Consider the following 17,354-nt stretch of genomic DNA (forward strand, 5'->3'; position numbering starts at 1 on the left):
CTGAGCCGCCTGCGTCGGTGGCGCCGAATGGCTACCTGCAGGGCAGCCGCTCCCGCCACGTCGGCAAACATAGCTGGCTGGTGCGCAAACATGATGAACTACACGAGGGGGGGTGGGGGGGGCGGGTTTGGGAAGGAGAGACAACAACATGTTTAACGATGGCGCTTTGACACCTCGACAGCCAGGGCCCATGGGATACACGGGTGCCCCGGCTGCCTGGTTTCGCTGCAGACACGCATGCAACCTTCGCCCTGCCCACAGAATCCGTCCACCGCCCACTTCACCCCGTCCCTCCGCATTGCAGCGCCATTTGCCTCAGCTCATCACCATGACCTGCACTTGGAAGCGTGTCTTCGCCACCGTCCTGCCATGGCAGGCCGGTTGGCATGTCGCTCCTGCGGGTAACCTTGCCCGCCCTTCCCCCCCCCCCACCCCCATAGCATGGTGCCATCATTTCCCCCACCCCCTCCTCATTCCTCCATCCCCCTCCTCCTTTCCCCACCCCTCCTCATTCCTCCACCCCCTTCCTCCTTCCCCACCACCTCCTCCATTCCCCACCCCCTCCTCTTTTCCCCACCCCTTCCTCCTTCCTCCATCCCCTCCTCCTTTCCCCACTCCTTCCTCCATCCCCTCCTCCTTTCCCCACCCCCTCCTCCTTTCCATACCCCCTCCTCCTTTCTCCAACCCCTCCTCCTTTCCCCACTCCTTCCTCCACCCACTCCTCCTTTCCCCACACCCTCCTCCTTTCCCCACCCCCCTCCTCATTCCTCCAGCCTCCTCCTCCTCCTTTCCCCACCCCCTCCTCCATTTCCCACCCCTTTCCCCACCCCCTCCTCTTTTCCCCACCCACTCCTCATTCCTCTACCCCCCTCCTTCCTCCACCCCCTCCTCCTTCCTCCACCCCCTCCTCCTTTCCCCCCTCCTCCTTTCTCCACCCCCTCCTACTTTCCCCACTCCTTCCCCACCCCCTCCTCATTCCTCCACCCCCTCCTTCCTCCACCCCCTCCTTCCTCCACCCCCTCCTCCTTTCCCCACCCCTCCCTTTCCCCACCCCCTTCGTCATTCCTCCACCCCCCTCCTTCCTCCACCCCCTCCTCCTTTCCCCACCCCCTCCTCATTTCCCCACTCCTCCTCCCCCCCCCCAAGCATGGCGGCATCATTCTGCCAGTAGCCCCCCCCCCCGGGCATGGTGGCATCCATCCCCGAGAACCCTTCCACCGCCCCCCACTCACCTCCTTCCTCCACATCTTATTTAAGTACCAGTGGTGAACAGCGATGGCGTGAGCTGGGGTCACGGCGTCACGACTTGGCCGCTGAATAGCGGGGGGCCCGGAGAATCGCCAGACTTAGTACCTCGGGCGATTCTCCGGCAGGCGTAGCGCCGACCTCGATGACGCCGTTCTCGCCGGTTGGGAGAATGGCGGAACGCCGTCGGACCGGCACCACGGGAAAAATTGGCACGAACGGCAATTCTCCCATACAGCGTGGCATGGGAGAATCCCGCCCAGGATACTCACAGCTGCTGGGCCAGAGGCAGATGTAAAAATGCACTTTCACAGACTTCATTAGTGAACGCAAAAAGTATTTATTAGTAAGAATTGTACAGCAGTCACAAGGGCTTTAGCCTGCCCCCCAAAATGTCACTGCCTAGGAGCCTCTCGCACCATGGGGTAATTCCACACTCTTGAGTCCTGGTTGGTCACACAGGCCAAGTGGCCCTTACTCTGCTGAGTTTCCCAGAAAGGGACAATCCCCACGGTGTGTAAAATAGACATCGGGTGGGATTCTCCGACCCCCCTCCGGGTGAATCCCGCCCCCGCCGGCTGCCAAATTCTCTGGCGCCGGGGATTTGGTGGGGGCGGGAATCGCACCACGCTGGTCGGGGACCATTGGCAGCGGCCCCCCCCCGGCGATTCTCCGGCCCGCGATGGGCCGAGATGGCCCGTTTCGGCCGTTCCCGCCGGCGTAAATTACAACATGTATTTACCGGCGGGACCTGGCTCTGCGGGTGGCCTCCGGGGTCCTCGGGGGGGTGTGGGGAGATCTGGCCCCATGGGGTGCCCCCATGGTGGCCTAGCCCAGGACCAGAGCCCACCGATCCGCGGGTGGGCCTGTGCCATGGGGGCACTCTATTCCTCCGCGTCGGCTGGTGTAACAGTCCGCGATGGCCGGCACGGAGATGAACCCCCCCCTCCCCCCCATGCTGGGATCCCACGCATGCACCAACTCGCGCCGGCCGGCGGAGGCCGTTCGGCGCCGGTTGGCGTGGTGCAAAGCCCCTTCTGCGCCGGCCAGCTTGGCGCAAACCACTCTGGTACCGGCCTAGCCCCTGAAGGTGCCGAAGATTCCGCACCTTCGCGGCGGCCCGATGCTGGAGTGGTTCACGCCACTCCTTCGCACCGGAGTCGCCCGCCCCGCCGGTTTCCGAAGTATCCCACCCCTCATAGTTCAACTCTTTAAACCTAAGCAGCATTCTGATGTGTCTGCACTGTGACTCCTCTAAGGCCAACACACCATTCATGAGGTGCAGTGCCCAAAACTGAATGCCGTCCTCAAGAAAGTGTCTGACCAAGGCTGAGAGATCGAATCACAACCACCTCAATTTTGCATTCCATCTCCCTTGAATTAAAAGTCAACATTCCATCAGATCTTTTGATTGTTTTTTTTACTGAGCTTTTATTCAGTTGTGTACCGTAACACCTGAAGCCTTTGCTTCCCCTTGACTTCTACCCTCACCATTAAGAAAATATTTAGCTTTGTCTTTCTCAGATCTGTGTATATACGAAAGCCCACGGCTAGGATTCTCCGTTTTGCCGCACCGGTTTTCTGGTGCAGACGCCCAGCCCCCTGCCAGCAGCGGGATTCTCTATCCTGCCAGCCGGCCAATGGGATTTGCCATTGCTGGCAGCCCCATGCTATCGGGAAATCCCCGGGCGTGGGTGCGCTGCCGGCACAATGGAGAATCCCGACAGCAGAGAATCCAGCCCCAGTTCTCTGAGCGTATTTTAATTGCCATCATAATATATATAGACTCCCCTAAATGCAAAGATTAATTTAGGAATATGGCATTGCCTTTCATGTCACTACCAAATTAAGGCATTTTGAATATGGCCCAAAAATACACAATGGTGAATGAAGAACCTCAGAACTTCAGTCGCATCAACAAGCTGGTAAGGAAGGTTATGGTTCGAAAATATTCTTTTCTTTAACTGCTTAAAGACTGAATATATTTTGCAAAAATATAATGTACATATAATAACCCACAAAGATAATAAACTATGGAAAAGATGGGATACAACTGTACATCAAAATCTGTTTTTTATCCAATACTTGGGGACTGGCCAAATTGTCCATTATAGGTGTGGTGTGCGTATGCACTGATGGCTCTATTGCTTTCCTGTATAAGTTTTGTGTAGATAGAATTTACACACTAAAATCAATAGGATTTATTTATTTATGTACATTTTTCCATTTAGGCTGTCATTACTGCCCCCAGGCTTCTTTGGCGGGGGTTAGAGTGAATGCTCAGTCACATCTGCCGACAACACTGCTTCATATATGACCAACTTCCACGGGGGAACAGAACTGATCCTACCAACTTCATCTCTCACACCTGGCCTTCATTGCTGCCAATCTGAGAGTCCAACAGCAAACTGGCAATGGCTGCATATTGAAACTTTTCAGTTTGAATGTGAAGTGTTGCTTCGGGTTTTGAATTCATTTTTTGATTGCAAGGTTAATCATCCAGTTGTAATTATATCATGGCAATTACTTTATGGCTAAACCACCCTGTGACCTACATCCTGCCCTCATTCACCTTTGGCTAATTCACCAATCGTGCATTTTTTTATACAATTGAAATAATGGGTGGAGGTTCGTTATGGCCCATTTTTATATCCATACACAGCAATTCTCCAACTGTTAAAGCCTCAGTCAGAAGGCCAAAGCCTGCCCTGAAATTGATTCTCGACCTTTGTTAACATTTTGTATATGAGCCGATGGAATCTGTTTTTCTTCCATCGGCAACTTCACACAGTTGAGGAGAGAAAATATCAGCCCATTTACTTCATTGGTCATGACCTAAGGATAAATCCTGGTTGAGCAATGCCTTGGGAGTCAATGGTGCACTTTTACTCTTCCTGGCTCGATAGGAACATTTAAAAAAATATATATTTTTAAGTAAATCTTACCTTTTGTTAGTACAAATGCTCAGGGTGCAGTTTCACCCACTCAAATTTCCCTGAAGGGTCCTTAACTAATCAGAAGGCCCTTGTAAGCAAAAGGAGAAATGCCTGTTTTGGGTAGCTACCCGAGATGCCAAGAAGTAAGATTGACAATTTTAGCAAATATCCCGAACACATGCAGTCCCACGACTCCATATGTCAATATTTCAGCCGTTTTACACTTGGAAAATTTTCCCCAAATGACAATTAATGCTCTTCTCAATCAGATGACGAATTGCCTTCAACATAACCGAGGGTGGGGCCAACAACATCAGGCTCATACTCTTGATCACTATTTAGCGAAGTAGTACTCTTGTCTGGTCACAAAGTGAAGATAAAATTAGACTGTATGATGCTCCTAAAACAATATGATGATGCTAAATGTTAAGCCTCACCTTCCGGCCACATGGGCAAAGCACTGGCATCAGGGAGCCATACTATAATAACTCCAGTCAAGGCCAAGCTAACAAACTTGGGGATTATTTCTCAAACAAAAAGAAGCTGCAGCTGTGGTGTACAAAGATAACGTTCCAGTCCGGGACAACTGGGAATCCTGTTCAGGTCTGGGTCACACATTTTAAGGTCCTCTCGGTGAGTCCCCATTGGGTGAGCCTCCGCCCGCTCATTACGGGAACACTTGCTCTCTGAACCCCATGGGGAGATCAATCAAAAATCGCCCGTGGTCTTCATAGAGGTCATTACATTCCTCCCCCTTCAAGTCTATTTCATTCACTGTCTTCCAGGGTGATGAGGTCATTTTTTGTTCTGGGCCTCGAGTCAGCGGCAGGTAGAGCCAGATCGGAAGGTGTAAAACGGACAGATGGCCTTTATTCCTCAGAGAGAGCCTGAGGGTCACTGAATCTGGTCCTTAGACATTACCGGCTGCTGGGGAAAAGTTGATTATTCAACCTGAGTCTTTGGAGTGTACCGGGGGAGATGGCCATAAGGCCCCCCAGGGGCTATAGGGCAGCATGGTAGCACAGTGGTTAGCTCTGTGGCATCATAGCACCAAAGTCCCAGGTTCGATTCCCCGCTGGGTTACTGTCTGTTGGAATCTCCACGTTCTCCCCATGTCTGCATGGGTTTCGTCCGGGTGCTCCGGTTTCCTCCCACAGTCCAGAAACATGCAGGTTAGGTGGATTGGCCATGCTAAATTGTCCTTCATGTCCAAAAAGGTTAGGAGGGATTATTGGGTTATGGGGCCAGGGTGGAAATGAGGGCTTAAGTGGGTTGGGTACAGACTCGATGCGCCAAATGGTCTCCTTCTGCACTGTATGTTTTTTTGTTCTATAGCCCTGTACCAGAGATGGCCACAACTGGGGTTGGAAGTGAGGTTTCGGCTGGAGTGGGCTCCCCACCTCTACGTTGGTCCACGTGTTTGTTCAGAACTTTCTCTTAGACTTTCACCTTATAGGAGATGGGTCCCATCTTTTCTAATATGGCTCTAGGGACTCTGCAGGAGCCATTTTTAAATTTCCACATGTAGTCAGCAGCCCCAGTTTTGAACACTTTCTCGTGTCTCATTACATCATAATTTCTTTTTTGATTCTCCTGCTTGGATTCCACCCTCCCAAGAAACAGCAGGCTCAACCTGGTACAACCTGGTCAACCCATCAATAGTTCTACTGGGGCAATTCTTGTTGTGCTATGGGGCGTGGTAATCAAATAGAAATTATGCCCACCTTATCTCCATGGATCCGGCTGGTTGCTTCTTCATTTTGTTTTTGAAGGTCTGTACTGCCCGCTCTGCCAGACCATTGGATGATGGGTGATATTACACCCTCCAAATATGTTTGCTACCATTTGATTTCAGAAAACCTGGAACTGCCCACTAGTGAAGGCTGTACCATTATTGAGACAAGGACCTCCAGCATGCTACAGATGCAAACGCTCAGGTAGGGTTTCTCAACTGTGGTGTGGGAAGTTGTAACGGCCATGCAATGTACTTCCATCCATTTGGAATGGATATTCACGAAGATTAGGAATATGGAACCTAGCAACAAAATCTAAATGTACCCACACCCATGGTTTGGCAGGCCACTCCCAACAGTGTAGGGAAGGAGAAGGCAGAGCTTTGGGTTTTCTTGGCATTAAGTACATTGTTTTACTAGTTCTCCAATATTTGTGTCACGCCTGGGCTCCCAAACATAGCTCCTTCATTTTGGAAACCCCATGGTGGCCGTTGTGCAGTTACATTAAGATTGGGTGCCACCCTGGGCGGGAAACAACTACCCGGGAACCCCACAGGATTATACCTCCTTCAAAACTCAGTTATTCCCACTTGGATAGGTAAGGCTTCACGGCGTCAGAAGGCTGTCCTTGGATCCCACCATTTAGGATCATTGTGTCTCAGCTTGGACAAAATAGAGTCCTTTTGTGCCCAAGCCTTGATTTGTTTTTGCAATACTGGTAAGGTCTCGAATAAATTTAAGGTCATGGTGATCTCTTCAAATGCCAGCAAGGGAGTCAGGCTCATGGGCAGCAGCAGATGACTCAGGGCAACAGCATTGGATATGTGCACTCCGGGGCGATGTTCCAGGGAGTATTTGTAGGTTGCCAGTAACAAGGCCCAATGCTGTATTCGGGCTGAGGTGATGGGTGGGGTTGCCCTATCTTCTTTAAGAAGGCTGTAGCCGGATGGCCAACAGCTAAACCTCTGCAAAGCATGATGGGAAAGGTAGCCAACCTTACGGAACACAAAGCCTGTGAAACAGCTCGTCTTGAGCAAGTGTGGTAAGATGTACTCAACAGACAGATAAAGAAAGCAAGGCCAGCAGATGTGAGCTGTTTTTGCAAGCTAACATTGAGGAAAACAGGTAACAGGTTATCTGTGTATGTGGCTAAAGAACTTTCTTGATGCTGGAAGAAATTGTATAAAAGGGTAAAGCTTGAAGCCTCCCAGCAATTACCTGCAGGTCGTGAAGACCACCTTCAGTCTGGGGCTCAGTGAAGAAGACACCCATCGAAGGGAGGCTGGTCACCTCACCTTGTGACAGGTAGTATTAAGTCCAAGCCATGGGTCTTGTGATTTATCGTAGCAAGTAATTAGTGTTTTAACAAGTTAAATCACTTGAAGGAAAGAGCAGTTCACTGTTTATCAAGTGCATTAAACATTAATAAAGAGTGATTTGTATGAAATATCTAGTGTAAGTGTTTCTTTGTCCGCCACATCAATCGATACCTTTGTTTTAGGGCAACAGGGCCCGTAAAGATTTGTGGTCTATCACTATCATGAAATGGCAGTCATAGACATACTGGTGAAACATTTTTACACTGAAGATAACTGCCAAACCCTCCTTCACAACTTGTGAGTAGTGCCGCTCTGTATCTGCAAGGGTCCGGGATGAGTAGACTATGTGCCTTTCTGTGCCATCTTCCCACAATGCGAGAGTAGTGCCCTAACTCCATAGAGAGAAGTGTCACATGTCAATCAGAGATCCTTCTTGGAATCGCAACGAGCTGGCATATTAGATGATAATAGCTGCCATTTTACCCTCTCAAAGGCCTCATCAAGTGACACCTTCCACGACCATTTCTGGTGTTTCTCAACAGTAGATGTAAGGGTGACAGCAGCGATGCGAAGTTTGGGATGAATTTCTCGTAATAATTGACTAGTCAAAGGAAAGATTGCAGTTTTGTGGTATTTCATGGGACAGGCTCTTAATGGCTTTGACCTTGTCCTCCATTGGGTGTAGGCCTTTCCTGTCCACACAGTATCCTAGATTGGTTACCTTGTCGCTTGGAATACACATTTTTTTCCTTTTGAGATGCACCCCTACATTTGAAAATCACTGCAAGACCTGCTTCTAGGCCAGTTGTTCCTTCTCTGTCATCCCTGTAATCAATCCATCAACAAGGTACCTTGGGCAATCCTTTGAGTAAATTCTCCATAACGTGCTGAAATATTGCACATGCCGACAAGAATACAAAGGGCAGGCGTGTATATTCGTGCAGGACCTTTGTATGCTAATTGTGACAAATTTACCCAACTGTTCATCTAGTTTAAGCTGGAGTAGGCGTGGTTCATGTCTAGTTTCGTGAAGCTCTGGCCGCCTGCTAATTTAGCATTTAAGTCCCCTGTGCACAACATGGTGTATCGGTCCAGTTTTGAGACCCTGCTGACTGTGAGTTTATAATCCCCACAAAGACAGACTGATTAGTCAGGTTTGAGAACGGGAACGATGGATACGACCGACTCCACAAATTGTACGGGTCTTGCTATCCCAAGGTTTTTCAGACATCTTGGCCGGGATTCTCCGACCCAGCGTGGGCTCGGAGAATCTCCAGGGGGACGCGAGAATCGCGCCCCCCTGCCGGCTTCCCAATTCTCCCCGGCCGATTCTTGGGCACCCGCAGGATTCCCGCCACGCCGGTCGGGGGCCGTTGAAAGCGCCCCCTGACGATTCTCCGGGCCCTGATGCCGAGAGGCCGACGAATTTGGCCGAGTCCCGCCGGCGTGGGTTACTCAGGTCCCACATGGTGGGACCTGGAAGGTGAGTCTGCAGGTGCCGTCCTGGAGGGGGAGGCGGGGGGATCCGACCCCGGAGGGGGGGGGGGCACGGTGGCCTGGCCCGCGATCGGGGCCTACCGGTCGGTGGGTGGGCTGGTTCCCCGGGGGCCTATGTTGCTCTGCACCTTGCCCCTGTAGGGCTCCGTCATATTGCCCCAGGGCCGGCGCGGAGAAGGGAATCCCCGCACATGCGCGGAATCACGCCGGCCGTTCCACACATGCGCGGTAATACGCCGGCCGTAGCGCGCATGTGCAAACCCGCGCTGACCATTCCGACCTAGCCCCCTAGGAAGGACGGCATTTCCATTTAGCGGGGACCGTTGACGCCGGAGTGGTTGCCGCCGCTTTTCACACCGGCGTGGGGACATAGCCCCATTATTGGAGAATCCCGCCCCTTAGCTCAGTCTCCACTTTCTTGCGTAATGAGAATGAGACTGGTCGTGCTCTGATGTATTTTTGAATGCCATCAGGATCTACATAGATTCTAGCTCTAGCTCCTTTTATTTTTCTGAAACCCTCTTGGAGACTTAAGGGTACTTACTGATAATTTTGTATAGTCCCCCAATGCTGATTTCTTCCCATGAGACTTGGTCCGGGTTCCCGCTTGACTATGACTGAAAGTTGGGCCGGCTGGTGCCTTCAGGTTACCGGGGTCGTTGTAGCTCCCATAATTTGCATATGTAGATGGCTAATCTAGCTTTGGTAAATTTTAGATTTAAAGGTAATATACCCGTTCGGAGGCAATTGGAAGTTTGTTCTTCAGTGATGGAGACTGCAGCCCCTGTGTCCACCTCAATCTCTAATAGGGAACATTCTTGAGCAGCCTCATCATTATTGGGGTGACCATGGTCGTGATCATGCAGTTCAACTGCATAATTTCTTCATCTGGAGGCTGGTATACCTGAGTCTGTGCTGGCCTTGGCATCTTGTCTGGGTAGCACGCATATTGCCGATTTCGACAGCTGTGCCTAGGTTGTGCTCTTCTGCAGCACTTACAATGGTACTTGCATTTCTCTGGCGTGGTTGCCCTGATATCCCTGGGGTGGTCACCTGGTTTCCATGACTGCCAGGGAGCTCATACAGAGTTTTGGGTTGATAATGGGCGGTGTGCATGGGTGCCTTCGTCTGTTGTATGGGCTTCTCTATTTGAGGCCCCTTCCCCACCCTGAGGATGTAACTGTCCTGTGTCCCTTGTTGTTCCTGAGCCCCATTCTCCACGAACAGGACTATCTCAATGGCCTTTTTCAGGTCTAGATTGGGCTCAGCCAGTAATTTCTTCTGAGTCGTGACATTGTTATTCCACACACCAATCTATCATGGAGCATCTCGGTCAGCGATATGTCAAATTTACAGTATCACTCCAATTTCCATAGCCGACTGAAGAATTCCATAATGGGTTCCCCCAGGGTCCTTTCTGCTGTGTTAAAATGGTACCGTTGGAGGATGATTGATCATAGTGATTTTGCATTAGATCTATGAGCTCGCCAAAAGTTTTGGAGTTGGGGCTGCTGGGAAAGTCAGGCATTTTATGATGCTAAACTTCGGGGCCCTGTACATTGTTAGGAGGATTATTTTTCCTTTTTGTCGCCTACAATGTCGTTGACACAAAAAAAAGTGCATGCGCTCTGCATGTTGGGCCCAGTCTTCTCCATTAACATAATATGGCTCAAATTTACCAAAAAAGGACATTTCCAGGTATTCTGTTCTGCTGACCGTGGAGCTATTTACTTCACTTTGAAGGCTGCTCAGAATCTCGTTGTTAACCCTCGTTGCCAATGTAATAACTCCAGTCGAGGCCGGGCTGACACAAACCTGGGGTTAATTTCTCAAACAACAAGAAGCCGCAGCCATGGCGTATAAAGAACGCCCCAGCCCGGGACCATCAGGAACACATTTAAAGGGCCCATGTTGGGCAAGCCTCCACCCGCTCAATATGGAAATTGTACTCCACAAACCCCAAGGCGAGATCAATTGACGATCCCCTGTGGTCTTTGTGGGGATCATAACACATTGCTTAACAATGAGGCAACACTATTAGGAGAAGAGGTGGCAGAGAAAATGTTAGCACAAGAAATAAAAAAGAAACAAAAATTGCTAATATGGAGTTCAAAATTGCAATAATCAAACAAGAACTTTACATCCTTCAATGAGAGCTAAATGAGATGTAAAACTCAACCAAATTAAACCTCAACACGTTCGATAAAATATTGTAGAACAGAATTCAGGCATTGCCGAGGAATTGCCTGGTGTAATGTTTATGTTACCTCATTTCAATGACGCAATCACCGGCTTGAATTCAATGCCATCCATCGAAGTGAGTTGGGAGGCAGGGGACACATAATTGGACAAGAGAGCCAGAAGGTGACTCAGCTGCCTCCACCCTGATTTGGTTTGGGCCACCAACACTCATGGACAGTCTTCCATCCCTATCATTAATTGACGCCCTTAAGTAGGCATTAATTCAACCAGCAGTGGGTGGGTGAGTGACCAAACAAGAAGCTTGAAAAGCAACACAATTGCAGTCAACGGTGGGGCTCACATACAAAGACACAGAGAGTCAGAATGAGGAATCCGGCATCAGGATTGGGGGACCCAATGAGAGCCATGCCCCAGCCCTTGCTGCCAATCTCCCTTCTGTAATCCCCCACCCCGCAACATCCATCCGGCCATGGGTCCCTCGCTAATCCTGGACCTGGTGGGTACAATACCAATAGCACTTCCACTGGCACTGCCTACAATGGACAACTGTCAGCCTCTGATTGCCTAGCAGCCTTTGGGCGAGTGGGGGTGGGCCTGATTGGCACTTAATATGCAGGCCTTCCCCACAGGTAGCAATGCACGGCATTTGCGAAGTGTGATCACAGTTACCTGGATTAAATACTGCCCACCACGCAGTTTATGGATATGTCACTGATGTCCTAGAAATAGAATATTTTTCTTGGCAACTTTTTAATTTAAAATTAAAAAAAAAAATTTAAAGTACCCAATTCATTTTTTTTCCAATCAAGGGGCAATTTAGCATGGCCAATCCACCTAGCCTGCACATCTTTCGGTTGTGGGGGCGAGACCCACGCAAACACGGGGAGAATGTGCAAACTCCACACGGCCAGTGATCCAGAGCCGGGATCGAACCTGGGACCTCGGCGCCATGAGGCATTTCTTGGAAACCTTTGACTGTAATTCTTGATGATCCTTTTTGTAATAATAAAGGTAGAGATAAGTAGTGCTGCGCAAATGAACACTTCTCAATTTACGAAGTTTCAACCAGTTTCAATAGCAAGAAATCCTGCTCAAATCTGAAAATATATATTTCCCAAGGCTTCAAGTGCAATATTCCCAGGCATAGTGACAAGAGATGAGATACCTCACCAAAAGTGAGGACTTAGAAAAGCTATCCCAACAGGTTCGGATGCAGGTCAATCCCAACCTTCTACCAACAATGTAGGGTATTAAATTAGAAAGTTTATACTGCATCAGCTTTCTCAGTTAGAATGGTTACGGCTGTAGTTACTGACACAATTACTAATTTCGCGATAATTCAGTAGTGCAGTTGGTGGGGTTTTAACTGGGGGAACAATGATCAAGTCAAGTAGGCAGTGTTGGTTGGGTGCCATCTTGGTGGCTCCATTGGCGGAGTGGTTTTATCTTATCAGTCGGAGGGGGGTTGCACTTGTGTGTGTGTGTGTGTGTGTGTGTATGGGGGGGGGGGGTCCCCTGTGTCCGTGGGGGTGTCCGTGGGGGTGGTGGGGGTTCTCCGTGTGCATGTGGAGGGAGGTTCCTGTGTTTTCAATTGGATATCGGGTGTCCCAATCTCAGGATTCCCAGCTGCCGGCTTTTTCCGGCCCCGCCCTGCCAGTAAAACAGTGGTCCAAGTCTCCAGGGTTCTTCTACACGGGGTGCTGGATTATCTGGAGAGAGAATCTGGCTGGACAGCCTGCAAGCTGCAAGTCCGTTTTCCCACCTCAGCCAGCACTCTGTGCAGAGAATGGAAAATTCCACCCAGTCTTACTGAAATGTTAAGTTCTGACTCCAATGTTAGGAACTCGCAGAGAAGGAGGGAAGGAAATAGCTGAGAGAACATCCACCTGCACTGCTCTCACCTAACTGGGATCAATAACAGTGCTGGGAGATGGACTGCAAGTAAGTCAGCTGCTTATGCTCTCGTTCAGAGAGTGTATGAGACAAAAAAGAACGCCAAGAGACAAAGATGAGATCCAATAACTGCAAAAAAGCACCTGAAGTTCTTTACAGTCGGTTGCAATGTGATATGAAGCTATGTTTAAGAATTGTGCTAGATTTGCAAGCAAGGCAGTCCAGATCACGCAAAATATTAATAATCTTTTCAACAATTCTGCTGACTGTGATCCCCTTCATTGCACATAAATAAGATGCTGCTGTAACTGAATACAGGGCACACAATGACCATTTAAAATCAGTTATTCATCTGCAGCCAACCTTCTGTAGAGTCTGACGAGTGTCTCCTCCCTATTATATACAAATCCACCAGGATTGACATAACACTGAGGAAAGAAAAGCCAGTGTCCAATCCTAGACAAACACATGTGACATTCAGCAAGTCCTTGAGAAAAGGCTGCCTGTGATTGTTCAACATGAAACGACACAGTCCTCACCACACGATGGGCCAATAACGTGATCCTGACACAGTGACATGGGGGGCTATGAATGGAGTACTATCCAGAATGCAATTCAGTGCATTTCCATATCCAGATACAACTGACTTTGTTTAACATGTGACAAGCTGGAAGTGAACCAAAGTTCAAAGATCAGGATTTCCTCAGCTGGCAGTTCTTAAGAGTCCAGCTGGCTGGTTAGGGGACCGTAGAGGTGCTTTTCGGCTAACAAATGGTTGGGGACAGAATTCATTCAGCTTTGGAGATCATGCTGCAGAAGATCCTACAAGGAAAGGTTGTCTGATTTGGTTTCCATTATGGGAAGACCACTCATTTAAATGACGTTTGCCTCTTTGATCAGCCTTTGCATGCAATCTATGTGCAGACTCCTACCATGCAAAACATTGGATTACATCAATGTGTAATGTGCATTCAATGCATCCATTGCACTTCAACATGCAATAGGGCGCTAAACCCCGGGGTGCGTAATTAATGAGGTTGGAGCCGGATGATATGGCATAGTTTCCAACTGGTGTCCACAATAGGAAACATCCCCTGTCCCCACTACGGGATTTAGTGCCAGAGGAGAGAATTCCATCCATTAGTTTAATAATTAGCTGGTCAATAAAAGAATATATGTGGGGGTGAAACTGCATTGGTCCTATTTTTGAGTCTGAAATGGATGCCCCACACATTATCTGTGGCCAAACTGTGGAGGTCAAGGGGATAGGGAAAGCAAGGTTAGAGTCCAGCGGAGTCAGGGAACATGCTTATTTTGACTGACTCTGCAGGAACATTTATATAAACTGGCCTTTCAGAATAGTGCTGGCTGGTAAAGAATCTTTGGTGGCGTTCTCAGTATCATACTTCAACATCTCTTTCTCATTCCAAACGCATTTACTTCATTGGTTGCATTCTCACCACAGCCCGATCAATATTCTCTTCCATTTCTTCGCACCAAACACCATCTCCTCCCAGCAATCCTTCCTCATTTACATTATACACACTTGTCTATCGATCCACTAACTTCTCCATCTTCATTCCATCTTGCTTCTTTTCAAGCTCCCAACCTGTGCATTATATACCCAAATGTCTCACAGCCCCTTCCCGATCAATAACTTTTTCCATCTGTTCACATGAAAAGAGAGTGCATGATATCAGGGTAGAGGAGAGACTAGGAGTGGAGCGCCCACCAACATCATTCACAACCCAGCGGAGCATAGGGTTGCCAACTTTCCTGGAGTCTCCAGGAATTGAAGATCAATCTTTAGGATACTGCTGTGTGCAATCCAGGAGAAAAATCATAAGGGCATTAAAAAGTATTGATTTTTTAAAAAGATATCTTTGGGCTCTTTTCTCCAAGGTATAAAAATATTGAAAATGGGAAAAAAGGATGTTTGGCTCGAAGTCAAGGATCATCGAAATGGGTAATGTGTTTTCTTGCTTTGCAATTGGTGTAGGTGAAGGGTAGATGTGTTGGCCAACTATTGGCTGGAGTGTGATGTCAAGTCATATGATGAAACCCCCGGGAATACACTTAATCACGTGTGGCAACTCTAACAGAGCAAGAACCCCTTGAGTTCAGTGACCTGGGTAGAACCATGCGTATTGGATGGTGACTTCACTCAGCTGGATGTCTGCGTGTTATATTCACAGGGGCAGCACAATGGCCCAGTGTTTAGCACTACTGCCTCTTAGCACCAGAATTCAATACTCACTTTGGGTCACTGTCTGTGTGGAGTTTACACATTCTATCTGTTTCGGCACGGATTTCCTCCGGTGCTCCAGCTTCCTCCCACATTCTAAAGATGTGCAAGTTATGTGGGGTACGGGGTGCTCTTATGGAGAGATGGTGCAGACTTGATGGGTCAAATGGCCTCCTTATGTACTGTAGGAATCCTATGGATTCACCTCAGCAAATTGTCAGCAAGCTTCATAACTTCAACCTGGATTCTCAAAACCGTCACTTGCTGGACTCCACTTCTCAGAACCATCCTAACACTTTGCCTTCGAATCCATAGAATCCCAACAGTACAGAAGGAGGCCATTCAGTCCATCAAGTCCACCAAAGGAGCACCCTACTGCAAGCCCCCCCCCCCCCGCCCTATCGCCCATAACCCCGCGCATTCATCATGGCCAATCTACCTAACATGCACATCTTTGGACTGTGGGAGGAAACCGCAGTACCCGGAGGAAACCCATGCAGACACAGAGAGAATATGCAAACTCCACACGGACAGTGACCCAAGGCAAGAAACTAACATGGTTCACTGGCGCTGTGAGTACTTTCAACTTAATAAAGCTTTCATAGGTGTGTAATCAGATCAAAAATCCATATCAAACCAAAGAAGGAAACAGAAGGACAATTGAATAAAACCTTGGTTAAAATGGCAGATTTTAAGGTGCTGAGAGAGTCAGAGAGGAGAATAATAATAATCTTTATTGTCACAAGTAGGCTTACATTAAGACTGCAATGAAGTTACAGTGAAAAGCCCCTAGTCGCCACATTCCGGCGCCTGTTCGGGTACACAGAGGGAGAATTCAGAATGTCCAAATTACCTAACAGTATGTCTTTCGGGACTTGTGGGAGGAAACCGGAGCACCCGGAGGAAACCCACGCAGACACGGGGAGAACGTGCAGACTCCACACAGACAGTGATCCAAGCCGGGAATCAAACCTGGGACCCTGGAGCTGTGAAGCAACAGTGCTATGCACTGTGCTACCGTGCTGCCCACAGTTTCCTAAAGGAATTCCTTAGCTTATACTCGAGACAGCTGAAGGCACAAGTATGAATGGTGAGGTGAAGAAAGTCAGGGCTGTACAAGAAACTAGAACTTGACAAACATGAAGCTCCAGGGGGCTGTAGTATGGAAGGAGGTTCCAGACATAGGGAGGAACAAGGCAATGGAACACAGCGATTAATGCACCCTCACAAGTTTCTTCTATTCTGGGCACCAATACGGCCATCAATCAGCACTATGAGTAGGATAGCGAGTGAGGTCGAGGGCTCTTCATGTTGTGAAACACACAGCACAAGTGAACAGCAGCAGGCAATAGTTGCAGGTAACAACGGGATGGGGTGGGAAGCAGGGGGAGCGAGCTCTGCTCCCAGCAGAGCTGAACAAAATAGAGATGCCAACCTATTAGCATTTTCTTGCTGGTGAAAGACGAGGAGTTGCAATCAGCCATACTGAAGTAATTTGGCAAGCGGCTGACAAGAATAATAGCATTATGGAAGCTTTGTTCAAGAAAAGTACCATGGGTTGATCACTTAGATGAGAAATAAATAGAAGGCAATTATTCTACGCTATGTTGCATTAAATTAACCACCTTTAGCACAATTGACATTTTCGTCTGCTGTGCAGATTTGTAGCAACTTCAGAGTCTATGTGATAGATTGTATATCAATGATATACAATGTGCAGGGGTGGCACGGTGGCACAGTGGTTAGCACTGCTGCCTCACAGCTCCAGGGACCTGGGTTCAATTCCGTCCTTGAATCATAGAATTTACAGTGCAGAAGGAGGCCATTCGGCCCTTCGAGTCTGCACCGGCTCTTGGAAAGAGCCTCCTACCCAAGGTCCACACTGCCACCCTATCCCCATAACCTAAGTAACCCCACCCAACATTAAGAGCAAATTTTGGATACTAAGGGCAATTTAGCTTGGCCAATCCACTTAACCTGCACACCTTTGGACTGTGGGAGGAAACCGGAGCACCCGGAGGAAATCCACGCACACACGGGGAGAACGTGCAGACTCCGCACAGACAGTGACCCAAGCCGGGAATGGAACCTGGGACCCTGGAGCTGAGAAGCAATTGTGCTAACCACAATGCTACTGTGCTGCCCTTGGGTGACTATCTGTGTGGGGTTCGCACATTCTCCTAGTGTCTGTGTGGGTTTCCTCCAGGTGCTCCGCGAAAGGAATACTGAAAGGTATTGAGATGACCCTCCTTCTTCTATTGCTTCCTCATTTTCCCTCAGGTCA

At 48.9% G+C, this 17,354-nt stretch overlaps 1 protein-coding gene across 1 annotated transcript in view; it reads right to left on the reverse strand.

Annotated features, from left to right (window-relative positions):
* The window catches only part of gpr158a (G protein-coupled receptor 158a), a 1,113,215-nt gene that overhangs the window by 867,618 nt on the left and 228,243 nt on the right, over positions 1 to 17,354 (reverse strand). The gene's annotated exons all lie outside the window — the stretch shown is intronic.

Source organism: Scyliorhinus torazame, chromosome 6 (assembly GCF_047496885.1).
Source record: "Scyliorhinus torazame isolate Kashiwa2021f chromosome 6, sScyTor2.1, whole genome shotgun sequence".
NCBI lineage: Eukaryota > Metazoa > Chordata > Chondrichthyes > Carcharhiniformes > Scyliorhinidae > Scyliorhinus > Scyliorhinus torazame.